The sequence below is a fragment of the Diabrotica undecimpunctata genome, unplaced genomic scaffold (genome assembly GCF_040954645.1).
Source record: "Diabrotica undecimpunctata isolate CICGRU unplaced genomic scaffold, icDiaUnde3 ctg00000571.1, whole genome shotgun sequence".
NCBI classification, from domain to species: Eukaryota; Metazoa; Arthropoda; class Insecta; order Coleoptera; family Chrysomelidae; genus Diabrotica; species Diabrotica undecimpunctata.
The window spans coordinates 1,234,821-1,260,536 of NW_027311886.1; positions in this window are offsets into that span (position 1 = coordinate 1,234,821).

Genomic DNA, 25,716 nt, shown 5'->3' on the forward strand with positions numbered 1-25,716 from the left:
GAGGTGAAGAGTGTATGTGTGTGTGTGTGTGCCTGTGTGCGTGTGTGTGTGTGCGTGTGTGAGTATGTGTGTGTGTCGTTCGGCTTGCAGAGATAAGAACACGGCCGTGGCAAGAAGGCCCTGCCTTTCGTAAGAGGCGACTAATGGGTAGGAGTCGAGAGGTGAAGAGTGTATTTGTGTGTGTGTGTGTGTGTGTGTGTGCGTGCGTGTGTGTGTCAGTGTGTGTGTCCGTTCGGCTCACAGAGATAAGAACTCGGCCGTGGCAAGAAGTTCCTGCCTGTCGTAGGAGGCGACTAATGGGTAGGAGTCGACAGGTGAAGAGTGTATGTGTGTGTGTGTATGTGTGTGCGTATGTGTGTGCGTGTGTGAGTATGTGTGTGTGTTAGTTCGGCTTGCAGAAATAAGAACACGACCGAGGCAAGAAGGCCCTGCCTATTGTAAGAGGCGACTAATAGGTAGGAGTCGAGAGGTAAAGAGTGTATGTGTGTGTGCGTGTATGTGTGTGTGTGTGCGTGTGTGAGTATGTGTGTGTGTCCGTTCGGCTTGCAGAGATAAGAACACGGCCGAGGCAAGAAGGCCCTGCCTGTCGTAAGAGGCGACTAATAGGTAGGAGTCGAGAGGTGGAGAGTGTGTGAGTGTGCGTGTGGGTGTGCGTGTGTGCGTCTGTGTGTCTGCGTGTGAGCGTGCGTGTGTGTGTGAGTGTGTGTGTATGTCCGTTCGGCTCGCAGAGATAAGAACATGGCTGTGGCAAGAAGACCCTGCCAGTTGTAAGGGGCGACTAATAGGTAGGAGTCGAGAGGTGAAGAGTGTATGTGTGTGTGCGTGAGTGCGTGTGTGTGCGCGTGTGTGAGTATGTGTGTGTGTCCGTTTGGCTTGCAGAGATAAGAATACGTCCGTGGCAAGAAGTCCCTGAATATCGTAAGAGGCGACTAATGGGTAGGAGTCGAGAGGTTAAGAGTGTATGTGTGTGTGTGTGTGTGAGTGTGTGTGTGTCCGTTCGGCCCGCAGAGATAAGAATACGTCCGTGGCAAGAAGGCCCTGCCTGTCTTAAGAGGCGACTAATGGATAGGAGTCGAGAGATGGAGAGTGTGTGCGTGTGCGTGTGCGTGTGCGTCTGCATGTGTGCGTGTGTGCCTGTGTGCGTGTAAGTGTGTGTGTATGTGTGTGTGTGAGTGTGTGTGTGTGCGGTCGGCTCGCAGAGATAAGAACACGGCCGTGGCAAGAAGGCCCTGCCTGTCGTAAGAGGCGACTAATGGGTAGGAGTCGAGAGGTGAAGAGTGTATGTGTGTGTGTGCCTGTGTGCGTGTGTGTGCGTGTATGAGTATGTGTGTGTGTTAGTTCGGCTTGCAGAAATAAGAACACGACCGAGGCAAGAAGGCCCTGCCTATCGTAAGAGGCGACTAATAGGTAGGAGTCGAGAGGTGAAGAGTGTATGTGTGTGTGTGCGTGTGTGCGTGTGTGTGTGCGTGTGTGAGTATGTGTGTGTGTCCGTTCGGCTTGCAGAGATAAGAACACGGCCGAGGCAAGAAGGCCATGCTTGCTGTAAGGAGCGACTAATGGATAGGAGTCGAGAGATGAAGAGTGTACTTGTGTGTGTGCGTGTGTTCGTTTGTGTGTACGTGTGTATGTGTTTGTGCGTGTGTAAGTGTGTGTGTGTGTGTATGGGTGTGTGTGTCCGTTCGGCTTGCATAGATAAGAATACGGCCGTGGCAAGAAGGCCATGCTTGCTGTAAGGAGCGACTAATTGGTAGGAGTCGAGAAATAAAAAATGTGTATGTGTGTGTGTGTTTGTTCCCTTGTGTGTGCGTGTGTAAGTGTGTGTGTGTATGTATGTGTGTGTCCGTTCGGCTCACAGAGATAAGAACTCGGCCGTGGCAAGAAGTTCCTGCCCGTCGTAAGATGCGAATAATGGGTAGGAGTCGAGAGGTGAAGAGTGTATGTGTGTGCGTGTCCGTCTGCGTGTGTGCGTGTGTGTCTGCGTGTGAGCGTGCGTGTGTTTGTGAGTGTGTGTGTATGTCCGTTCGGCTCGCAGAGATAAGAACATGGCTGTAGCAAGAAGGCCCTGCCTGTTGTAAGGGGCGACTAATAGGTAGGAGTCGAGAGGTGAAGAGTTTATGTGTGTGTGCGTGTGTGCGTGTGTGTGCGCGTGTATGAGTATGTGTGTGTGTCCGTTCGGCTTGCAGAGATAAGAATACGTCCGTGGCAAGAAGTCTCTGAATGTCGTAAGAAGCGACTAATGGGTAGGAGTCGAGAGGTTAAGAGTGTATGTGTGTGCGTGTGTGTGTGCGTGTGTGAGTAGGTGTGTGTCCGTTCGGCTTGCAGAGATAAGAACACGGCCGAGGCAAGAAGGCCCTGCCTGTCCTAAGAGGCGACTAATAGGTAGGAGTGGAGAGGTGGAGAGTGTGTGCGTGTGCGTGTGCGTGTGTGCGTGTGTGTGTCTGCGTGTGAGCGTGCGTGTGTGTGTGAGTGTGTCCGTTCGGCTTGCAGAGATAAGAATACGTCCGTGGCAAGAAGTCCCTGAATGTCGTAAGAGGCGACTAATAGATAGGAGTCGAGAGGTGGAGAGTGTGTGCGTGTGCGTGTGCGTGTGTGTGTGTGCGTGTGTGCCTGTGTGCGTGTAAGTGTGTGTGTGTGCGGTAGGCTCGCAGAGATAAGAACACGGCCGTGGCAAGAAGGCCCTGCCTGTCGTAAGAGGCGACTAATAAGTAGGAGCCGAGAGGTGAAGAATGTATGTGTGTGTGTGCCTGTGTGCGTGAGTGTGCGTGTGTGAGTGTGTGTGTATGTGTGTATGTCCGTTTGGCTTGCAGAGATAAGAACACGGCCGAGGCAAGAAGGCCCTGCCTATCGTAAGAGGCGACTAATTGGTAGGAGTCGAGAGGTGAAGAGTGTACGTGTGTGTGCGTGTGTGCGTGTGTGTGTGCGTGTGTAGGTATGTGTGTGTGTCCGTTCGGCTTGCAGAGATAAGAATACGTCCGTGTCAAATAGTCCCTAAATGTCGTAAGAGGCGACTAATGGATAGGAGCCGAGGGGTGAAGAATGTATGTGTGTGTGTGTGTGCCTGTGTGCGTGAGTGTGCGTGTGTGAGTGTGTGTGTATGTGTGTATGTCCGTTTGGCTTGCAGAGATAAGAACACGGCCGAGGCAAGAAGGCCCTGCCTGTCCTAAGAGGCGACTAATAGGTAGGAGTCGAGAGGTGAAGAGTTTATGTGTGTGTGCGTGTGTGCGTGTGTGTGCGCGTGTGTGAGTATGTGTGTGTGTCCGTTCGGCTTGCAGAGATAAGAATACGTCCGTGGCAAGAAGTCTCTGAATGTCGTAAGAAGCGACTAATGGGTAGGAGTCGAGAGGTTAAGAGTGTATGTGTGTGCGTGTGTGTGTGCGTGTGTGAGTAGGTGTGTGTCCGTTCGGCTTGCAGAGATAAGAACACGGCCGAGGCAAGAAGGCCCTGCCTGTCCTAAGAGGCGACTAATAGGTAGGAGTGGAGAGGTGGAGAGTGTGTGCGTGTGCGTGTGCGTGTGTGCGTGTGTGTGTCTGCGTGTGAGCGTGCGTGTGTGTGTGAGTGTGTCCGTTCGGCTTGCAGAGATAAGAATACGTCCGTGGCAAGAAGTCCCTGAATGTCGTAAGAGGCGACTAATGGATAGGAGTCGAGAGGTGGAGAGTGTGTGCGTGTGCGTGTGCGTGTGCGTGTGTGTGTGTGCGTGTGTGCCTGTGTGCGTGTAAGTGTGTGTGTGTGCGGTAGGCTCGCAGAGATAAGAACACGGCCGTGGCAAGAAGGCCCTGCCTGTCGTAAGAGGCGACTAATAAGTAGGAGCCGAGAGGTGAAGAATGTATGTGTGTGTGTGTCTGTGTGCGTGAGTGTGCGTGTGTGAGTGTGTGTGTATGTGTGTATGTCCGTTTGGCTTGCAGAGATAAGAACACGGCCGAGGCAAGAAGGCCCTGCCTATCGTAAGAGGCGACTAATTGGTAGGAGTCGAGAGGTGAAGAGTGTACGTGTGTGTGCGTGTGTGCGTGTGTGTGTGCGTGTGTAGGTATGTGTGTGTGTCCGTTCGGCTTGCAGAGATAAGAATACGTCCGTGTCAAAAAGTCCCTAAATGTCGTAAGAGGCGACTAATGGATAGGAGCCGAGGGGTGAAGAATGTATGTGTGTGTGTGTGCCTGTGTGCGTGAGTGTGCGTGTGTGAGTGTGTGTGTATGTGTGTATGTCCGTTTGGCTTGCAGAGATAAGAACACGGCCGAGGCAAGAAGGCCCTGCCTGTCCTAAGAGGCGACTAATAGGTAGGAGTGGAGAGGTGGAGAGTGTGTGCGTGTGCGTGTGCGTGTGCGTGTGTGTGTGTGCGTGTGTGCCTGTGTGCGTGTAAGTGTGTGTGTGTGTGCGGTCGGCTCGCAGAGATAAGAACACGGCCGTGGCAAGAAGGCCCTGCCTGTCGTAAGAGGCGACTAATGGGTAGGAGCCGAGAGGTGAAGAATGTATGTGTGTGTGTGTGATCGTTTGTGTGTGCGTGTGTAAGTGTGTGTGTGTATGTATGTGTGTGTCCGTTCGGCTCGCAGAGATTAGAATACGGCCGAGGCAAGAAGGACATGCCTATCGTAAGAGGCGACTAATTGGTAGGAGTCGAGAGGTGAAAAGTGTACGTGTGTGTGCGTGTGTGCGTGTGTGTGTGCGTGTGTAAGTATGTGTGTGTGTCCGTTCGGCTTGCAGAGATAAGAACACGGCCGAGGCAAGAAGGCCCTGCCTGTCGTAAGAGGCGACTAATATGTAGGAGTCGAGAGGTGGAAAGTGTGTGCGTGTGCGTGTGCGTGTGCGTGTGTGCGTGTTTGTATCTTCGTGTGAGCGTGCGTGTGTGTGTGAGTCTGTGTGTATGTCCGTTCGGCTCGCAGAGATAAGAACATGGCTGTGGCAAGAAGGCCCTGCCTGTTGTAAGGGGCGACTAATAGGTAGGAGTCGAGAGGTGAAGAGTGCATGTGTGTGTGCGTGTGTGCGTGTGTGTGTGCGTGTGTAAGTATGTATCTCTGTCGGTTCGGCTTGCAGAGATAAGAACACGGCCGAGGCAAGAAGGCCCAGCCTGTCGTAAGATTCGACTAATAGGTAGGAGTCGAGAGGTGGAGAGTGTGTGCGTGTGCGTGTGCGTGTGCGTGTGCGTTTGCGTGTGCGTGTATGCGTGTGTGCCTGTGTGCGTGAAAATGTGTGTGTATGTGTGTGTGAGTGTGTGTGTGTGGGGTCGGCTCGTAGAGATAAGAACACGGCCGTGGCAAGAAGGCCCTGCCTGTTGTAAGAGGCGACTAATGGGTAGGAGTCGAGAGGTGAAGAGTGTATGTGTGTGTGTGTGTGTGTGCGTGTGTGTGCGTTTGTGAGTGTGTGTGTATGTGTGTGTGTTTGTTTGGCTGCAGAGATAAGGATACGGCCAAGGCAAGAAGGATCTGCCTCTTGTAAGGGGCGACTAATAAGTAGGAGTCGGGAAGTGAAGAGTGTATGTGTGTGTGTGCGTGTGTGCGTGTGTGTGTGCGTGTGTGAGTATGTGTGTGTGTTAGTTCGGCTTGCAGAAATAAGCACACGACCGAGGCAAGAAGGCCCTGCCTATCGTAAGTGGCGACTAATCGGTAGGAATCGAGAGGTGAAGAGTGTATGTGTGTGTGTGCGTGTGTGCGTGTGTGTGTGCGTATGTGAGTATGTGTGTGTGTCCGTTCGGCTTGCAGAGATAAGAACACGGCCGAGGCAAGAAGGCCCTGCCTGTCGTAAGAGGCGACTAATAGGTAGGAGTCGAGAGGTGAAGAGTGTATGTGTGTGTGGGTGTGAATGTGTGCGTGTGTATTTGTGTGTGCGTGTGTGAGTATGTGTGTGTGTCCGTTCGGCTTGCAGAGATAAGAACACGGCCGTGGCAAGAAGGCCCTGCCTTTCGTAAGAGGCGACTAATGGGTAGGAGTCGAGAGGTGGAGAGTGTATTTGTGTGTGGGTGTGTGTGTGTGCGTGCGTGTGTGTGTCAGTGTGTGTGTCCGTTCGGCTCACAGAGATAAGAACTCGGCCGTGGCAAGAAGTTCCTGCCTGTCGTAGGAGGCGACTAATGGGTAGGAGTCGACAGGTGAAGAGTGTATGTGTGTGCGTGTGTGTGTGCGTGTGTGAGTATGTGTGTGTGTTAGTTCGGCTTGCAGAAATAATAACACGACCGAGGCAAGAAGGCCCTGCCTATCGTAAGAGGCGACTAATAGGTAGGAGTCGAGAGGTGAAGAGTGTATGTGTGTGTGCGTGTGTGCGTGTGTGTGTGCGTGTGTGTGTATGTATGTGTGTGTCCGTTCGGCTCACAGAGATAAGAACTCGGCCGTGGCAAGAAGTTCCTGCCTGTCGTAAGATGCGACTAATGGGTAGGAGTCGAGAGGTAAAGAGTGTATGTGTGTGCGTGTGCGTGTGCGTGTGTGCGTGTGTGTCTGCGTGTGAGCGTGCGTGTGTGTGTGAGTGTGTGTGTATGTCCGTTCGGCTCGCAGAGATAAGAACATGGCTGTAGCAAGAATTCCCTGCCTGTTGTAAAGGGCGACTAATAGGTAGGAGTCGAGAGGTGAAGAGTGTATGTGTGTGTGCGTGTGTGCGTGTGTGTGCGCGTGTGTGAGTATGTGTGTGTGTCCGTTCGGCTTGCAGAGGGAAGAATACGTCCGTGGCAAGAAGTCCCTGAATGTCGTAAGAGGCGACTAATGGGTAGGAGTCGAGAGGTTAAGAGTGTATGTGTGTGCGTGTGTGTGTGTGAGTATGTGTGTGTGTCCGTTCGGCTTGCAGAGATAAGAACACGGCCGAGGCAAGAAGGCCCTGCCTGTCCTAAGAGGCGACTAATAGGTAGGAGTCGAGAGGTGGAGAGTGTGTGCGTGTGCGTGTGCGTGTGCGTGTGTGCGTCTGTGTGTCTGCGTGTGAGCGTGCGTGTGTGTGTGAGTGTGTGTGTATATCCGTTCGGCTCGCAGAGATAAGAACATGGCTGTAGCAAGAAGGCCCTGCCTGTTGTAAGGGGCGACTAATGGGTAGGAGTCGAGAGGTAAAGAGTGTATGTGTGTGTGCGTGTGTGCGTGTGTGTGCGCGTGTGTGAGTATGTGTGTGTGTCCGTTCGGCTTGCAGAGATAAGAATACGTCCGTGGCAAGAAGTCCCTGAATGTCGTAAGAGGCGACTAATGGATAGGAGTCGAGAGGTGGAGAGTGTGTGCGTGTGCGTGTGCGTGTGCGTGTGTGCGTGTGTGCCTGTGTGCGTGTAAGTGTGTGTGTGTGCGGTCGGCTCGCAGAGATAAGAACACGGCCGTGGCAAGAAGGCCCTGCCTGTCGTAAGAGGCGACTAATGGGTAGGAGTCGAGAGGTGAAGAATGTATGTGTGTGTGTGTGTGTGTGTGCCTGTGTGCGTGTGTGTGCGTGTGTGAGTGTTTGTGTATGTGTGTATGTCCGTTTGGCTTGCAGAGATAAGAATACGGCCGAGGCAAGAAGGCCCTGCCTATCGTAAGAGGCGACTAATTGGTAGGAGTCAAGAGGTGAAGAGTGTACGTGTGTGCGTGTGTGTGTGCGTGTGTAAGTATGTGTGTGTGTCGGTTCGGCTTGCAGAGATAAGAGCACGGCCGAGACAAGAAGGCCCTGCCTGTCGTAAGAGGCGACTAATAGGTAGGAGTCGAGAGGTGGAGAGTGTGTGCGTGTGCGTGTGCGTGTGTGCGTGTGTGTGTCTTCGTGTGAGCGTGCGTGTGTGTGTGAGTGTGTGTGTATGTCCGTTCGGCTCGCAGAGATAAGAACATGGCTGTGGCAAGAAGGCCCTACCTGTTGTAAAGGGCGACTAATAGGTAGAAGTCGAGAGGTGAAGAGTGTATGTGTGTGTGCGTGTGTGCGTGTGTGTGTGCGTGTGTAAGTATGTGTGTGTGTCCGTTCGGCTTGCAGAGATAAGAACACGGCCGAGGCAAGAAGGCCCTGCCTGTCGTAAGAGGCGACTAATAGGTAGGAGTCGAGAGGTGGAGAGTGTGTGCGAGTGCGAGTGCGTGTGCGTGTGTGCGTGTGTGTGTCTGCGTGTGAGCGTGCGTGTGTGTGTGAGTGTGTGTGTATGTCCGTTCGGCTCGCAGAGATAAGAATACGTCCGTGGCAAGAAGTCCCTGAATGTCGTAAGAGGCGGCTAATGGGTAGGAGTCGAGAGGTTAAGAGTGTATGTATGTGTGTGTGAGTGTGTGTGTGTCCGTTCGGCCTGCAGAGATAAGAATACGTCCGGGGCAAGAAGGCCCTGCCTGTCTTAAGAGGCGACTAATGGATAGGAGTCGAGAGGTGGAGGGTGTGTGCGTGTGCGTGTACGTGTGCGTTTGCGTGTGCGTGTGTGCGTGTGTGCCTGTGTGCGTGTAAGTGTGTGTGTATGTGTGTGTGAGTGTGTGTGTGTGCGGTCGGCTCGCAGAGATAAGAACACGGCCGTGGCAAGAAGGCCCTGCCTGTCGTAAGAGGCGACTAATGGGTAGTAGTCGAGAGGTGAAGAGTGTATGTGTGTGTGTGTGCCTGTGTGCGTGTGTGTGCGTGTGTGAGTGTGTGTGTATGTGTGTGTGTCTGTTTGGCTGCAGAGATAAGAATACGGCCGAGGCAAGAATGATCTGCCTCTTGTAAGGGGCGACTAATAAGTAGGAGTCGGGAGGTGAAGAGTGTATGTGTGTGTGTGTGCGTGTGTGTGTGCGTGTGTGAGTATGTGTGTGTGTTAATTCGGCTTGCAGAAATAAGAACACGACCGAGGCAAGAAGGCCCTGCCTGTCGTAAGAGGCGACTAATAGGTAGGAGTCGAGAGGTATAGAGTGTGTGCGTGTGCGTGTGCGTGTGCGTGTGTGCGTGTGTGTGTCTGCGTGTGAGCGTGCGTGTGTGTGTAAGTGTGTGTGTATGTCCGTTCGGCTCGCAGAGATAAGAATACGTCCGTGGCAAGAAGTCCCTGAATGTCGTAAGAGGCGACTAATGGGTAGGAGTCGAGAGGTTAAGAGTGTATGTGTGTGTGTGTGAGTGTGTGTGTCCGTTTGGCCTGCAGAGATAAGAATACGTCCGTGGCAAGAAGGCCCTGCCTGTCTTAAGAGGCGACTAATGGATAGGAGTCGAGAGGTGGAGAGTGTGTGCGTGTGCGTGTGCGTGTGCGTTTGCGTGTGCGTGTATGCGTGTGTGCCTGTATGCGTGTAAGTGTGTGTGTATGTGTGTGTGTGAGTGTGTGTGTGTGCGGTCGGCTCGCAGAGATAAGAACACGGCCGTGGCAAGAAGGCCCTGCCTGTCGTAAGAGGCGACTAATGGGTAGGAGTCGAGAGGTGAAGAGTGTATGTGTGTATGTGTGTGCCTGTGTGCGTGTGTGTGCGTGTGTGAGTGTGTGTGTATGTGTGTGTGTCTGTTTGGCTGCAGAGATAAGAATACGGCCGAGGCAAGAATGATCTGCCTCTTGTAAGGGGCGACTAATAAGTAGGAGTCGGGAGGTGAAGAGTGTATGTGTGTGTGCGTGTGTGCGTGTGTGTGTGCGTGTGTGAGTATGTGTGTGTGTTAGTGCGGCTTGCAGAAATAAGAACACGACCGAGGCAAGAAGGCCCTGCCTATCGTAAGAGGCGACTAATAGGTAGGAGTCGAGAGGTGAAGAGTGTATGTGTGTGTGTGTGCCTGTGTGCGTGTGTGTGTGTGTGTGCGTGTGTGAGTATGTGTGTGTGTCCGTTCGGCTTGCAGAGATAAGAACACGGCCGTGGCAAGAAGGCCCTGCCTTTCGTAAGAGGCGACTAATGGGTAGGAGTCGAGAGGTGAAGAGTGTATTTGTGTGTGTGTGTGTGTGCGTGCGTGTGTGTGTCAGTGTGTGTGTCCGTTCGGCTCACAGAGATAAGAACTCGGCCGTGGCAAGAAGTTCCTGCCTGTCGTAGGAGGCGACTAATGGGTAGGAGTCGACAGGTGAAGAGTTTATGTGTGTGTATGTGTGTGCGTGTGTGTGTGTGCGTGTGTGAGTATGTGTGTGTGTAACGATGCTCTGATCGTTTAACAGTTCGAACCGTGGGAGTGTCAATATTTGCGCATCCGCTTCTACAACCTGACGGCGTAGTGGGATTCAAACGGCTATTTAAGGCGTGTGAATAGCGGAATTAGACAGTCTTGTAGCTAGCGCTCTAGGCTCCCTGACTTGCTGGTGTAGTGAACCAGCGAGCCATTCTGGACAGAGATAGTTCCGTATTGAGGATCATACTCTGTCCCTAACCAAGAGAAACCCATCGGTATTGCGTATTGAGCATTACCGTGGATCTGCACAGAACCAACCGGGACAGAGATTTCCGTATTGAGGATCATACTCTGTCCTTAGCCAAGCGGAACCCGTCGGCATTGTGTATTGAACATTGCCGCGGGTCTGCACAGCTAAATATTTTGTTTGCGAGCATATTCGGAGCTTTCGCTGAATTGAAGCGAAAGCGAGTATAGTAGTAGTACTAATTAATTTCTTTTCTTTTATAGACGTTTGCCGGGGAATTCATTCATCGCGGGACCCAGACGGAAACGTAGAATTCATTTTGTTTTTGTTTTATAAGTATACAACGTAGAATTCCTTTTTTTAAATTTTATTTATTGTATATACTAAATTAATAGATTTATTTTTATTTCAAACCTGTGTTTTACTGAGTCTGTCGCCCCGAAAGAGCTACCCATCACATGTGTTAGTTCGGCTTGCAGAAATAAGAACACGACCGAGGCAAGAAGGCCCTGCCTATCGTAAGAGGCGACTTATAGGTAGGAGTCGAGAGGTGAAGAGTGTATGTGTGTGTGCGTGTGTGCGTGTGTGTGTGAGTGTGTGAGTATATGTGTGTGTCCGTTCGGCTTGCAGAGATAAGAACACGGCCGAGGCAAGAAGGCCCTGCCTGTCGTAAGAGGCGACTAATAGGTAGGAGTCGAGAGGTGGAGAGTGTGTGAGTGTGCGTGTGCGTGTGAGTGTGTGCGTGTGTGTGTCTGCGTGTGAGCGTGCGTGTGTGTGTGAGTGTGTGTGTATGTCCGTTCGGCTCGCAGAGATAAGAACATGGCTGTGGCAAGAAGGCCCTGCCTGTTGTAAGGGGCGACTAATAGGTAGGAGTCGAGAGGTGAAGAGTGTATGTGTGTGTGCGTGTGTGCGTGTGTGTGCGCGTGTGTGAGTATGTGTGTGTCCGTTTGGCTTGCAAATACGTCCGTGGCAAGAAGTCCCTGAATATCGTAAGAGGCGACTAATGGGTAGGAGTCGAGAGGTTAAGAGTGTATGTGTGTGTGTGTGTGTGTGAGTGTGTGTGTGTCCGTTCGGCCCGCAGAGATAAGAATACGTCCGTGGCAAGAAGGCCCTGCCTGTCTTAAAAGGCGACTAATGGATAGGAGTCGAGAGGTGGAGAGTGTGTGCGTGTGCGTGTGCGTGTGCGTGTGCGTGTGCATGTGTGCGTGTGTGCCTGTGTGCGTGTAAGTGTGTATGTATGTGTGTGTGTGTGTGTGTGTGTGTGTGCGGTCGGCTCGCAGAGATAGGAACACGGCCGTGGCAAGAAGGCCCTGCCTGTCGTAAGAGGCGACTAATGGGTAGGAGTTGAGAGGTGAAGAGTGTATGTGTGTGTGTGTGCCTGTATGCGTGTGTGTATGTGTCTGTGTCCGTTTGGCTTGCAGAGATAAGAATACGGCCGAGGCAAGAAGGATCTGCCTCTTGTAAGGGGCGACTAATAAGTAGGAGTCGGGAGGTGAAGAGTGTATGTGTGTGTGTGCGTGTGTGTGTGCTTGTGTGAGTATGTGTGTGTGTTAGTTTGGCTTGTAGAAATAAGAACACGACCGAGACAAAAAGGCCCTGCCTATCGTAAGAGGCGACTAATAGATAGGAGTCGAGAGGTGAAGAGTGTATGTGTGTGTGTGCGTGTGTGCGTGTGTGCGTGTGTGTGTGCGTGTGTGAGTATGTGTGTGTGTCCGTTCGGCTTGCAGAGATAAGAACACGGCCGAGGCAAGAAGGCCCTGCCTGTCGTAAGAGGCGACTAATAGGTAGGAGTCGAGAGGTGAAGAATGTATGTGTGTGTGTGAGTGTATGAGTGTGTGCGTGTGTGCGTGCGTGTGTGCGTGTGTGTGTGTGAGTGTGTGTGTGTCCGTTCGGCTCGCAGAGATAAGCAAACAGCCGTGGCAAGAAGGCCATGCAAATCGTACCGGGCGACTAATGGGTAGGAGTCGAGAGGTGAAGAGTGGGCGACTAATAAGTAGGGTCGAGAGGTGAAGAGTGTATGTGTGTGTGTGCGTGTGTGCGTGTGTGTGCGTGTGTGAGTATGAATGTGTGTTAGTTCGGCTTGCAGAGATAAGAACACGACCGAGGCAAGAAGGCCCTGCCTAACGTAAGAGGCGACTAATAGGTAGGAGTCGAGAGGTGAGGAGTGTATTTGTGTGTGTGCGTGTGTGCGTGTGTGTGTGCGTGTGTGAGTATGTGTGTGTGTCCGTTCGGCTTGCAGAGATAAGAATACGTCCGTGGCAAGAAGGCCCTGCCTGTCTTAAGAGGCGACTAATGGATAGGAGTCAAGAGGTGGAGAGTGTGTGCGTGTGCGTGTGCGTGTGCGTGTGCATGTGTGCGTGTGAGCCTGTGTGCGTGTTAGTGTGTGTGTATGTGTGTGTGTGAGTGTGTGTGTGTGCGGTCGGCTCGCAGAGATAAGAACACGGCCGAGGCAAGAAGGCCCTGCCTGTCGTAAGAGGCGACTAATAGGTAGGAGTCGAGAGGTGAAGAATGTATGTGTGTGTGCGTGTGTGCGTGTTTGTGTGTGTGTGAGTGTATGTGTGTGTGCGTGTATGCGTGCGTGTGTGTGTGTTTGTGAGTGTGTGTGTGTGTATGTGTGTGTGTCCCTTCGGCTCGCAGAGATAAGCAAACAGCCGTGGCAAGAAGGCCATGCAAATCGTACCGGGCGACTAATGGGTAGGAGTCGAGAGGTGAAGAGTGGGCGACTAATAAGTAGGAGTCGAGAGGTGAAGAGTGTATGTGTGTGTGTGCGTGTGTGCGTGTGTGTGCGTGTGTGAGTATGAGTGTGTGTTAGTTCGGCTTGCAGAGATAAGAACACGACCGAGGCAAGAAGGCCCTGCCTAACGTAAGAGGCGACTAATAGGTAGGAGTCGAGAGGTGAGGAGTGTATTTGTGTGTGTGCGTGTGTGCGTGTGTGTGTGCGTGTGTGAGTATGTGTGTGTGTCCGTTCGGCTTGCAGAGATAAGAACACAGCCGAGGAAGAAGGCCCTGCCTGTCGTAAGAGGCGACTAATAGGTAGGAGTCGAGAGCTGAAGAATGTATGTGTGTGTGTGAGTGTATGAGTGTGTGCGTGTGTGCGTGCGTGTGTGCGTGTGTGTGTGTGAGTGTGTGTGTAAGTGTGTGTGTGTCTCTTCGCTCGCAGAGATAAGAAAACAGCGGTGGCAAGAAGGCCATGCCTGTCGTAAGAGGCGACTAATGGATAGGAGTCAAGAGGTGGAGAGTGTGTGCGTGTGCGTGTGTGTGTGAGTGTGTGTGTATGTGTGTGTGTCCCTTCGCTCGCAGAGATAAGAAAACAGCGGTGGCAAGAAGGCCATGCCTGTCGTAAGAGGCGACTAATGGGTAGGAGTCGAGAGGTGAAGAGTGTATGTGTGTGTGTGAGTGTGTGCGTGTGTGTGCGTGTGTAAGTGTGTGTGTATGTGTGTGTGTCTGTTTGGCTTGCAGAGATAAAAATACGGCCGAGGCAAGAAGGCCTTGCCTTTTGTAAGGGGCGACTAATAAGTAGGAGTCGAGAGGTGAAGAGTGTATGTGTGTGTGCCTGTGTGCGTGTGTTTGTGTGTGCGTGTGTGTGTGTGCGTGTGTGTGTGTGTCCGTTCGGCTTGCAGAGATAAGAATACGGCCGTGGCAAGAAGGCCATGCTTGCTGTAAGGAGCGACTAATGGGTAGGAGTCGAGAGATGAAGAGTGTATGTGTGTGTGTGTGTGCGCGTGTGTTTGTGCGTGTGTGAGTGTGTGTGTATATGTGTGTGTGTCCGTTTGGCTTGCAGAGATAAGAATACGGCCGAGGCAAGAAGGCCCTGCCTGTCGTAAGAGAAGAATAATGGGTAGGAGTCGAGAGGTGAAGGGTGTATGTGTGTGTGCGTGTGTGTGTGTGTGCGTGTGTGAGTAGGTGTGTGTCCGTTCGGCTCGCAGAGATTAGAATACGGCCGAGGCAATAAGTCCATGCCTGTCGTAAGAGGCGACTAATGGGTAGGAGTCGAGAGGTGAAGAGTGTATTTGTGTGTGTGTGTGTGCGTGTGTGCGTGTGTGTGTGAGTGTGTGCCTGTGTGTGTGTGAGTGTGTGTGTGTCCGTTCGGCTTGCAGAGATAAGAACACGGCCGTGGCAAGAAGGCCCTGCCTGTCGTAAGAGGCGACTAATGGGTAGGAGTCGAGAGGTGAAGAATGTATGTGTGTGTGTGTGTGTGTGCCTGTGTGCGTGTGTGTGCGTGTGTGAGTGTTTGTGTATGTGTGTATGTCCGTTTGGCTTGCAGAGATAAGAATACGGCCGAGGCAAGAAGGCCCTGCCTATCGTAAGAGGCGACTAATTGGTAGGAGTCAAGAGGTGAAGAGTGTACGTGTGTGCGTGTGTGTGTGCGTGTGTAAGTATGTGTGTGTGTCGGTTCGGCTTGCAGAGATAAGAGCACGGCCGAGACAAGAAGGCCCTGCCTGTCGTAAGAGGCGACTAATAGGTAGGAGTCGAGAGGTGGAGAGTGTGTGCGTGTGCGTGTGCGTGTGTGCGTGTGTGTGTCTTCGTGTGAGCGTGCGTGTGTGTGTGAGTGTGTGTGTATGTCCGTTCGGCTCGCAGAGATAAGAACATGGCTGTGGCAAGAAGGCCCTACCTGTTGTAAAGGGCGACTAATAGGTAGAAGTCGAGAGGTGAAGAGTGTATGTGTGTGTGCGTGTGTGCGTGTGTGTGTGCGTGTGTAAGTATGTGTGTGTGTCCGTTCGGCTTGCAGAGATAAGAACACGGCCGAGGCAAGAAGGCCCTGCCTGTCGTAAGAGGCGACTAATAGGTAGGAGTCGAGAGGTGGAGAGTGTGTGCGAGTGCGAGTGCGTGTGCGTGTGTGCGTGTGTGTGTCTGCGTGTGAGCGTGCGTGTGTGTGTGAGTGTGTGTGTATGTCCGTTCGGCTCGCAGAGATAAGAATACGTCCGTGGCAAGAAGTCCCTGAATGTCGTAAGAGGCGACTAATGGGTAGGAGTCGAGAGGTTAAGAGTGTATGTATGTGTGTGTGAGTGTGTGTGTGTCCGTTCGGCCTGCAGAGATAAGAATACGTCCGGGGCAAGAAGGCCCTGCCTGTCTTAAGAGGCGACTAATGGATAGGAGTCGAGAGGTGGAGGGTGTGTGCGTGTGCGTGTACGTGTGCGTTTGCGTGTGCGTGTGTGCGTGTGTGCCTGTGTGCGTGTAAGTGTGTGTGTATGTGTGTGTGAGTGTGTGTGTGTGCGGTCGGCTCGCAGAGATAAGAACACGGCCGTGGCAAGAAGGCCCTGCCTGTCGTAAGAGGCGACTAATGGGTAGTAGTCGAGAGGTGAAGAGTGTATGTGTGTGTGTGTGCCTGTGTGCGTGTGTGTGCGTGTGTGAGTGTGTGTGTATGTGTGTGTGTCTGTTTGGCTGCAGAGATAAGAATACGGCCGAGGCAAGAATGATCTGCCTCTTGTAAGGGGCGACTAATAAGTAGGAGTCGGGAGGTGAAGAGTGTATGTGTGTGTGTGTGCGTGTGTGTGTGCGTGTGTGAGTATGTGTGTGTGTTAATTCGGCTTGCAGAAATAAGAACACGACCGAGGCAAGAAGGCCCTGCCTGTCGTAAGAGGCGACTAATAGGTAGGAGTCGAGAGGTATAGAGTGTGTGCGTGTGCGTGTGCGTGTGCGTGTGTGCGTGTGTGTGTCTGCGTGTGAGCGTGCGTGTGTGTGTAAGTGTGTGTGTATGTCCGTTCGGCTCGCAGAGATAAGAATACGTCCGTGGCAAGAAGTCCCTGAATGTCGTAAGAGGCGACTAATGGGTAGGAGTCGAGAGGTTAAGAGTGTATGTGTGTGTGTGTGAGTGTGTGTGTCCGTTTGGCCTGCAGAGATAAGAATACGTCCGTGGCAAGAAGGCCCTGCCTGTCTTAAGAGGCGACTAATGGATAGGAGTCGAGAGGTGGAGAGTGTGTGCGTGTGCGTGTGCGTGTGCGTTTGCGTGTGCGTGTATGCGTGTGTGCCTGTATGCGTGTAAGTGTGTGTGTATGTGTGTGTGTGAGTGTGTGTGTGTGCGGTCGGCTCGCAGAGATAAGAACACGGCCGTGGCAAGAAGGCCCTGCCTGTCGTAAGAGGCGACTAATGGGTAGGAGTCGAGAGGTGAAGAGTGTATGTGTGTATGTGTGTGCCTGTGTGCGTGTGTGTGCGTGTGTGAGTGTGTGTGTATGTGTGTGTGTCTGTTTGGCTGCAGAGATAAGAATACGGCCGAGGCAAGAATGATCTGCCTCTTGTAAGGGGCGACTAATAAGTAGGAGTCGGGAGGTGAAGAGTGTATGTGTGTGTGCGTGTGTGCGTGTGTGTGTGCGTGTGTGAGTATGTGTGTGTGTTAGTGCGGCTTGCAGAAATAAGAACACGACCGAGGCAAGAAGGCCCTGCCTATCGTAAGAGGCGACTAATAGGTAGGAGTCGAGAGGTGAAGAGTGTATGTGTGTGTGTGCCTGTGTGCGTGTGTGTGTGTGTGTGTGCGTGTGTGAGTATGTGTGTGTGTCCGTTCGGCTTGCAGAGATAAGAACACGGCCGTGGCAAGAAGGCCCTGCCTTTCGTAAGAGGCGACTAATGGGTAGGAGTCGAGAGGTGAAGAGTGTATTTGTGTGTGTGTGTGTGTGTGCGTGCGTGTGTGTGTCAGTGTGTGTGTCCGTTCGGCTCACAGAGATAAGAACTCGGCCGTGGCAAGAAGTTCCTGCCTGTCGTAGGAGGCGACTAATGGGTAGGAGTCGACAGGTGAAGAGTTTATGTGTGTGTATGTGTGTGCGTGTGTGTGTGTGCGTGTGTGAGTATGTGTGTGTGTAACGATGCTCTGATCGTTTAACAGTTCGAACCGTGGGAGTGTCAATATTTGCGCATCCGCTTCTACAACCTGACGGCGTAGTGGGATTTAAACGGCTATTTAAGGCGTGTGAATAGCGGAATTAGACAGTCTTGTAGCTAGCGCTCTAGGCTCCCTGACTTGCTGGTGTAGTGAACCAGCGAGCCATTCTGGACAGAGATAGTTCCGTATTGAGGATCATACTCTGTCCCTAACCAAGCGAAACCCATCGGTATTGCGTATTGAGCATTACCGTGGATCTGCACAGAACCAACCGGGACAGAGATTTCCGTATTGAGGATCATACTCTGTCCTTAGTTAAGCGGAACCCGTCGGCATTGTGTATTGAACATTGCCGCGGGTCTGCACAGCTAAATATTTTGTTTGCGAGCATATTCGGAGCTTTCGCTGAATTGAAGCGAAAGCGAGTATAGTAGTAGTACTAATTAATTTCTTTTCTTTTATAGACGTTTGCCGGGGAATTCATTCATCGCGGGACCCAGACGGAAACGTAGAATTCATTTTGTTTTTGTTTTATAAGTATACAACGTAGAATTCCTTTTTTTAAATTTTATTTATTGTATATACTAAATTAATAGATTTATTTTTATTTCAAACCTGTGTTTTACTGAGTCTGTCGCCCCGAAAGAGCTACCCATCACATGTGTTAGTTCGGCTTGCAGAAATAAGAACACGACCGAGGCAAGAAGGCCCTGCCTATCGTAAGAGGCGACTTATAGGTAGGAGTCGAGAGGTGAAGAGTGTATGTGTGTGTGCGTGTGTGCGTGTGTGTGTGAGTGTGTGAGTATATGTGTGTGTCCGTTCGGCTTGCAGAGATAAGAACACGGCCGAGGCAAGAAGGCCCTGCCTGTCGTAAGAGGCGACTAATAGGTAGGAGTCGAGAGGTGGAGAGTGTGTGAGTGTGCGTGTGCGTGTGAGTGTGTGCGTGTGTGTGTCTGCGTGTGAGCGTGCGTGTGTGTGTGAGTGTGTGTGTATGTCCGTTCGGCTCGCAGAGATAAGAACATGGCTGTGGCAAGAAGGCCCTGCCTGTTGTAAGGGGCGACTAATAGGTAGGAGTCGAGAGGTGAAGAGTGTATGTGTGTGTGCGTGTGTGCGTGTGTGTGCGCGTGTGTGAGTATGTGTGTGTCCGTTTGGCTTGCAAATACGTCCGTGGCAAGAAGTCCCTGAATATCGTAAGAGGCGACTAATGGGTAGGAGTCGAGAGGTTAAGAGTGTATGTGTGTGTGTGTGTGTGAGTGTGTGTGTGTCCGTTCGGCCCGCAGAGATAAGAATACGTCCGTGGCAAGAAGGCCCTGCCTGTCTTAAAAGGCGACTAATGGATAGGAGTCGAGAGGTGGAGAGTGTGTGCGTGTGCGTGTGCGTGTGCGTGTGCGTGTGCATGTGTGCGTGTGTGCCTGTGTGCGTGTAAGTGTGTATGTATGTGTGTGTGTGTGTGTGTGTGTGTGTGTGTGCGGTCGGCTCGCAGAGATAGGAACACGGCCGTGGCAAGAAGGCCCTGCCTGTCGTAAGAGGCGACTAATGGGTAGGAGTTGAGAGGTGAAGAGTGTATGTGTGTGTGTGTGCCTGTATGCGTGTGTGTATGTGTCTGTGTCCGTTTGGCTTGCAGAGATAAGAATACGGCCGAGGCAAGAAGGATCTGCCTCTTGTAAGGGGCGACTAATAAGTAGGAGTCGGGAGGTGAAGAGTGTATGTGTGTGTGTGCGTGTGTGTGTGCTTGTGTGAGTATGTGTGTGTGTTAGTTTGGCTTGTAGAAATAAGAACACGACCGAGACAAAAAGGCCCTGCCTATCGTAAGAGGCGACTAATAGATAGGAGTCGAGAGGTGAAGAGTGTATGTGTGTGTGTGCGTGTGTGCGTGTGTGCGTGTGTGTGTGCGTGTGTGAGTATGTGTGTGTGTCCGTTCGGCTTGCAGAGATAAGAACACGGCCGAGGCAAGAAGGCCCTGCCTGTCGTAAGAGGCGACTAATAGGTAGGAGTCGAGAGGTGAAGAATGTATGTGTGTGTGTGAGTGTATGAGTGTGTGCGTGTGTGCGTGCGTGTGTGCGTGTGTGTGTGTGAGTGTGTGTGTGTCCGTTCGGCTCGCAGAGATAAGCAAACAGCCGTGGCAAGAAGGCCATGCAAATCGTACCGGGCGACTAATGGGTAGGAGTCGAGAGGTGAAGAGTGGGCGACTAATAAGTAGGGTCGAGAGGTGAAGAGTGTATGTGTGTGTGTGCGTGTGTGCGTGTGTGTGCGTGTGTGAGTATGAATGTGTGTTAGTTCGGCTTGCAGAGATAAGAACACGACCGAGGCAAGAAGGCCCTGCCTAACGTAAGAGGCGACTAATAGGTAGGAGTCGAGAGGTGAGGAGTGTATTTGTGTGTGTGCGTGTGTGCGTGTGTGTGTGCGTGTGTGAGTATGTGTGTGTGTCCGTTCGGCTTGCAGAGATAAGAATACGTCCGTGGCAAGAAGGCCCTGCCTGTCTTAAGAGGCGACTAATGGATAGGAGTCAAGAGGTGGAGAGTGTGTGCGTGTGCGTGTGCGTGTGCGTGTGCATGTGTGCGTGTGAGCCTGTGTGCGTGTAAGTGTGTGTGTATGTGTGTGTGTGAGTGTGTGTGTGTGCGGTCGGCTCGCAGAGATAAGAACACGGCCGAGGCAAGAAGGCCCTGCCTGTCGTAAGAGGCGACTAATAGGTAGGAGTCGAGAGGTGAAGAATGTATGTGTGTGTGCGTGTGTGCGTGTTTGTGTGTGTGTGAGTGTGTGTGTGTGTATGTGTGTGTGTCCCTTCGGCTCGCAGAGATAAGCAAACAGCCGTGGCAAGAAGGCCATGCAAATCGTACCGGGCGACTAATGGGTAGGAGTCGAGAGGTGAAGAGTGGGCGACTAATAAGTAGGAGTCGAGAGGTGAAGAGTGTATGTGTGTGTGTGCGTGTGTGCGTGTGTGTGCGTGTGTGAGTATGAGTGTGTGTTAGTTCGGCTTGCAGAGATAAGAACACGACCGAGGCAAGAAGGCCCTGCCTAACGTAAGAGGCGACTAATAGGTAGGAGTCGAGAGGTGAGGAGTGTATTTGTGTGTGTGCGTGTGTGCGTGTGTGTGTGCGTGTGTGAGTATGTGTGTGTGTCCGTTCGGCTTGCAGAGATAAGAACACAGCCGAGGAAGAAGGCCCTGCCTGTCGTAAGAGGCGACTAATAGGTAGGAGTCGAGAGCTGAAGAATGTATGTGTGTGTGTGAGTGTATGAGTGTGTGCGTGTGTGCGTGCGTGTGTGCGTGTGTGTGTGTGAGTGTGTGTGTAAGTGTGTGTGTGTCTCTTCGCTCGCAGAGATAAGAAAACAGCGGTGGCAAGAAGGCCATGCCTGTCGTAAGAGGCGACTAATGGATAGGAGTCAAGAGGTGGAGAGTGTGTGCGTGTGCGTGTGTGTGTGAGTGTGTGTGTATGTGTGTGTGTCCCTTCGCTCGCAGAGATAAGAAAACAGCGGTGGCAAGAAGGCCATGCCTGTCGTAAGAGGCGACTAATGGGTAGGAGTCGAGAGGTGAAGAGTGTATGTGTGTGTGTGAGTGTGTGCGTGTGTGTGCGTGTGTAAGTGTGTGTGTATGTGTGTGTGTCTGTTTGGCTTGCAGAGATAAAAATACGGCCGAGGCAAGAAGGCCTTGCCTTTTGTAAGGGGCGACTAATAAGTAGGAGTCGAGAGGTGAAGAGTGTATGTGTGTGTGCCTGTGTGCGTGTGTTTGTGTGTGCGTGTGTGTGTGTGCGTGTGTGTGTGTGTGTCCGTTCGGCTTGCAGAGATAAGAATACGGCCGTGGCAAGAAGGCCATGCTTGCTGTAAGGAGCGACTAATGGGTAGGAGTCGAGAGATGAAGAGTGTATGTGTGTGTGTGTGTGCGCGTGTGTTTGTGCGTGTGTGAGTGTGTGTGTATATGTGTGTGTGTCCGTTTGGCTTGCAGAGATAAGAATACGGCCGAGGCAAGAAGGCCCTGCCTGTCGTAAGAGAAGAATAATGGGTAGGAGTCGAGAGGTGAAGGGTGTATGTGTGTGTGCGTGTGTGTGTGTGTGCGTGTGTGAGTAGGTGTGTGTCCGTTCGGCTCGCAGAGATTAGAATACGGCCGAGGCAATAAGTCCATGCCTGTCGTAAGAGGCGACTAATGGGTAGGAGTCGAGAGGTGAAGAGTGTATTTGTGTGTGTGTGTGTGTGCGTGTGTGCGTGTGTGTGTGAGTGTGTGCCTGTGTGTGTGTGAGTGTGTGTGTGTCCGTTCGGCTTGCAGAGATAAGAACACGGCCGTGGCAAGAAGTCCCTGCCTGTCGTAAGAGGCGACTAATGAATAGGAGTCGAGAGGTGAAGAGTGTATGTGTGTGTGTGTGTGTGCGCGTGTGTTTGTGCGTGTGTGAGTGTGTGTGTATATGTGTGTGTGTCCGTTTGGCTTGCAGAGATAAGAATACGGCCGAGGCAAGAAGGCCCTGCCTGTCGTAAGAGAAGAATAATGGGTAGGAGTCGAGAGGCGAAGAGTGTATGTATGTCTGTGCGTGTGTGCGTGCGTGTGTGAGTGTGTGTGTGTGTCCGGTCGGCTCACAAAGATAAGAATACGTCCGTGGCAAGAAGGCCCTGCCTGTCGTAAGAGGCGACTAATGGGTAGGAGTCGAGAGGTGAAGAGTGTATGTGTGTGTGTGTGTGCGTGTGTGCGTGTGTGTGCGTGTGTAAGTGTGTGTGTATGTGTGTGTGTCTGTTTGGCTTGCAGAGATAAGAATACGGCCGAGGCAAGAAGGCCATGCTTGCTGTAAGGAGCGACTAATGGGTAGGAGTCGAGAGATGAAGAGTGTACGTGTGTGTGTGCGTGTGTTCGTTTGCGTGTGCGTGTGTAAGTGTGTGTGTATGTGTGTGTGTCCGTTCGACTTGCATAGAAAAGAATACAGCCGTGGCAAGAAGGCCATGCTTGCTGTAAGGAGCGACTAATTGGTAGGAGTCGAGAGATATAGAGTGTATGTGTGTGTGTTTGTTCCTTTGTGTGTGCGTGTGTAAGTGTGTGTGTGTGTATGTATGTGTGTCCGTTCGGCTCACAGAGATAAGAACTCGGCCGTGGCAACAAGTTCCTGCCTGTCGTAAGATGCGACTAATGGGTAGGAGTCGAGAGGTGAAGAGTGTATGTATGTGTGCGTGTGTGTGTGTGCGTGTGTGAGTAGGTGTGTGTCCGTTCGGCTCGCAGAGATTAGAATACGGCCGAGGCAAGAAGGCCCTGCCTGTCGTAAGAGAAGAATAATGGGTAGGAGTCGAGAGGTAAAGAGTGTATGTGTGTCTGTGCGTGTGTGCGTGCGTGTGTGAGTGTGTGTGTGTATGTGTGTGTGTTAGTGTGTGAGTGTCCGGTCGGCTCACAGAGATGAGAACAGGGCCGTGGCAAGAAGGCCCTGCCTGTCGTAAGAGGCGACTAATGGGTAGGAGTCGAGAGGTGAAGAGTGTATGTGTGTGTGTGCGTGTGTGCGTATGTGTGCGTGTGTAAGTGTGTGTGTATGTGTGTGTGTCTGTTTGGCTTGCAGAGATAAGAATACTGCCGAGGCAAGAAGGCCATGCTTGCTGTAAGGAGCGACTAATGGATAGGAGTCGAGAGATGAAGAGTGTACTTGTGTGTGTGTGCGTGTGTTCGTTTGTGTGTACGTGTGTATGTGTTTGTGCGTGTGTAAGTGTGTGTGTGTGTATGGGTGTGTGTGTCCGTTCGGCTTGCATAGATAAGAATACGGCCGTGGCAAGAAGGCCATGCTTGCTGTAAGGAGCGACTAATTGGTAGGAGTCGAGAGATGAAAAATGTGTATGTGTGTGTGTGTTTGTTCCTTTGTGTGTGCGTGTGTAAGTGTGTGTGTGTATGTATGTGTGTGTCCGTTCGGCTCACAGAGATAAGAACTCGGCCGTGGCAAGAAGTTCCTGCCTGTCGTAAGATGCGACTAATGGGTAGGAGTCGAGAGGTGAAGAGTGTATGTGTGTGCGTGTGCGTGTGCGTATGTGCGTGTGTGTCTGCGTGTGAGCGTGCGTGTGTGTGTGAGTGTGTGTGTATGTCCGTTCGGCTCGCAGAGATAAGAACATGGCTGTAGCAAGAAGGCCCTGCCTGTTGTAAGGGGCGACTAATAGGTAGGAGTCGAGAGGTAAAGAGTGTATGTGTGTGTGCGTGTGTGCGTGTGTGTGCGCGTGTGTGAGTATGTGTGTGTGTCCGTTCGGCTTGCAGAGATAAGAATACGTCCGTGGCAAGAAGTCCCTGAATGTCGTAAGAGGCGACTAATGGATAGGAGTCGAGAGGTGGAGAGTGTGTGCGTGTGCGTGTGCGTGTGCGTGTGTGCGTGTGTGCCTGTGTGCGTGTAAGTGTGTGTGTGTGCGGTCGGCTCGCAGAGATAAGAGCACGGCCGAGACAAGAAGGCCCTGCCTGTCGTAAGAGGCGACTAATAGGTAGGAGTCGAGAGGTGGAGAGTGTGTGCGTGTGCGTGTGCGTGTGTGCGTGTGTGTGTCTTCGTGTGAGCGTGCGTGTGTGTGTGAGTGTGTGTGTATGTCCGTTCGGCTCGCAGAGATAAGAACATGGCTGTGGCAAGAAGGCCCTACCTGTTGTAAAGGGCGACTAATGGGTAGGAGTCGAGAGGTGAAGAATGTATGTGTGTGTGTGTGTGTGTGCCTGTGTGCGTGTGTGTGCGTGTGTGAGTGTTTGTGTATGTGTGTATGTCCGTTTGGCTTGCAGAGATAAGAATACGGCCGAGGCAAGAAGGCCCTGCCTATCGTAAGAGGCGACTAATTGGTAGGAGTCAAGAGGTGAAGAGTGTACGTGTGTGCGTGTGTGTGTGCGTGTGTAAGTATGTGTGTGTGTCGGTTCGGCTTGCAGAGATAAGAGCACGGCCGAGACAAGAAGGCCCTGCCTGTCGTAAGAGGCGACTAATAGGTAGGAGTCGAGAGGTGGAGAGTGTGTGCGTGTGCGTGTGCGTGTGTGCGTGTGTGTGTCTTCGTGTGAGCGTGCGTGTGTGTGTGAGTGTGTGTGTATGTCCGTTCGGCTCGCAGAGATAAGAACATGGCTGTGGCAAGAAGGCCCTACCTGTTGTAAAGGGCGACTAATAGGTAGAAGTCGAGAGGTGAAGAGTGTATGTGTGTGTGCGTGTGTGTGTGCGTGTGTAAGTATGTGTGTGTGTCCGTTCGGCTTGCAGAGATAAGAACACGGCCGAGGCAAGAAGGCCCTGCCTGTCGTAAGAGGCGACTAATAGGTAGGAGTCGAGAGGTGGAGAGTGTGTGCGAGTGCGAGTGCGTGTGCGTGTGTGCGTGTGTGTGTCTGCGTGTGAGCGTGCGTGTGTGTGTGAGTGTGTGTGTATGTCCGTTCGGCTCGCAGAGATAAGAATACGTCCGTGGCAAGAAGTCCCTGAATGTCGTAAGAGGCGACTAATGGGTAGGAGTCGAGAGGTTAAGAGTGTATGTATGTGTGTGTGAGTGTGTGTGTGTCCGTTCGGCCTGCAGAGATAAGAATACGTCCGGGGCAAGAAGGCCCTGCCTGTCTTAAGAGGCGACTAATGGATAGGAGTCGAGAGGTGGAGGGTGTGTGCGTGTGCGTGTACGTGTGCGTTTGCGTGTGCGTGTGTGCGTGTGTGCCTGTGTGCGTGTAAGTGTGTGTGTATGTGTGTGTGTGAGTGTGTGTGTGTGCGGTCATCTCGCAGAGATAAGAACACGGCCGTGGCAAGAAGGCCCTGCCTGTCGTAAGAGGCGACTAATGGGTAGGAGTCGAGAGGTGAAGAGTGTATGTGTGTGTGTGTGTGCCTGTGTGCGTGTGTGTGCGTGTGTGAGTGTGTGTGTATGTGTGTGTGTCCGTTTGGCTGCAGAGATAAGAATACGGCCGAGGCAAGAAGGATCTGCCTCTTGTAAGGGGCGACTAATAAGTAGGATTCGGGAGGTGTAGAGTGTATGTGTGTGTGTGTGCGTGTGTGTGTGCGTGTGTGAGTATGTGTGTGTGTGTTAATTCGGCTTGCAGAAATAAGAACACGACCGAGGCAAGAAGGCCCTGCCTGTCGTAAGAGGCGACTAATAGGTAGGAGTCGAGAGGTATAGAGTGTGTGCGTGTGCGTGTGCGTGTGCGTGTGTGCGTGTGTGTGTCTGCGTGTGAGCGTGCGTGTGTGTGTGAGTGTGTGTGTATGTCCGTTCGGCTCGCAGAGATAAGAATACGTCCGTGGCAAGAAGTCCCTGAATGTCGTAAGAGGCGACTAATGGGTAGGAGTCGAGAGGTTAAGAGTGTATGTGTGTGTGTGTGAGTGTGTGTGTCCGTTTGGCCTGCAGAGATAAGAATACGTCCGTGGCAAGAAGGCCCTGCCTGTCTTAAGAGGCGACTAATGGATAGGAGTCGAGAGTTGGAGAGTGTGTGCGTGTGCGTGTGCGTGTGCGTTTGCGTGTGCGTGTATGCGTGTGTGCCTGTATGCGTGTAAGTGTGTGTGTATGTGTGTGTGTGAGTGTGTGTGTGTGCGGTCGGCTCGCAGAGATAAGAACACGGCCGTGGCAAGAAGGCCCTGCCTGTCGTAAGAGGCGACTAATGGGTAGGAGTCGAGAGGTGAAGAGTGTATGTGTGTATGTGTGTGCCTGTGTGCGTGTGTGTGCGTGTGTGAGTGTGTGTGTATGTGTGTGTGTCTGTTTGGCTGCAGAGATAAGAATACGGCCGAGGCAAGAATGATCTGCCTCTTGTAAGGGGCGACTAATAAGTAGGAGTCGGGAGGTGAAGAGTGTATGTGTGTGTGCGTGTGTG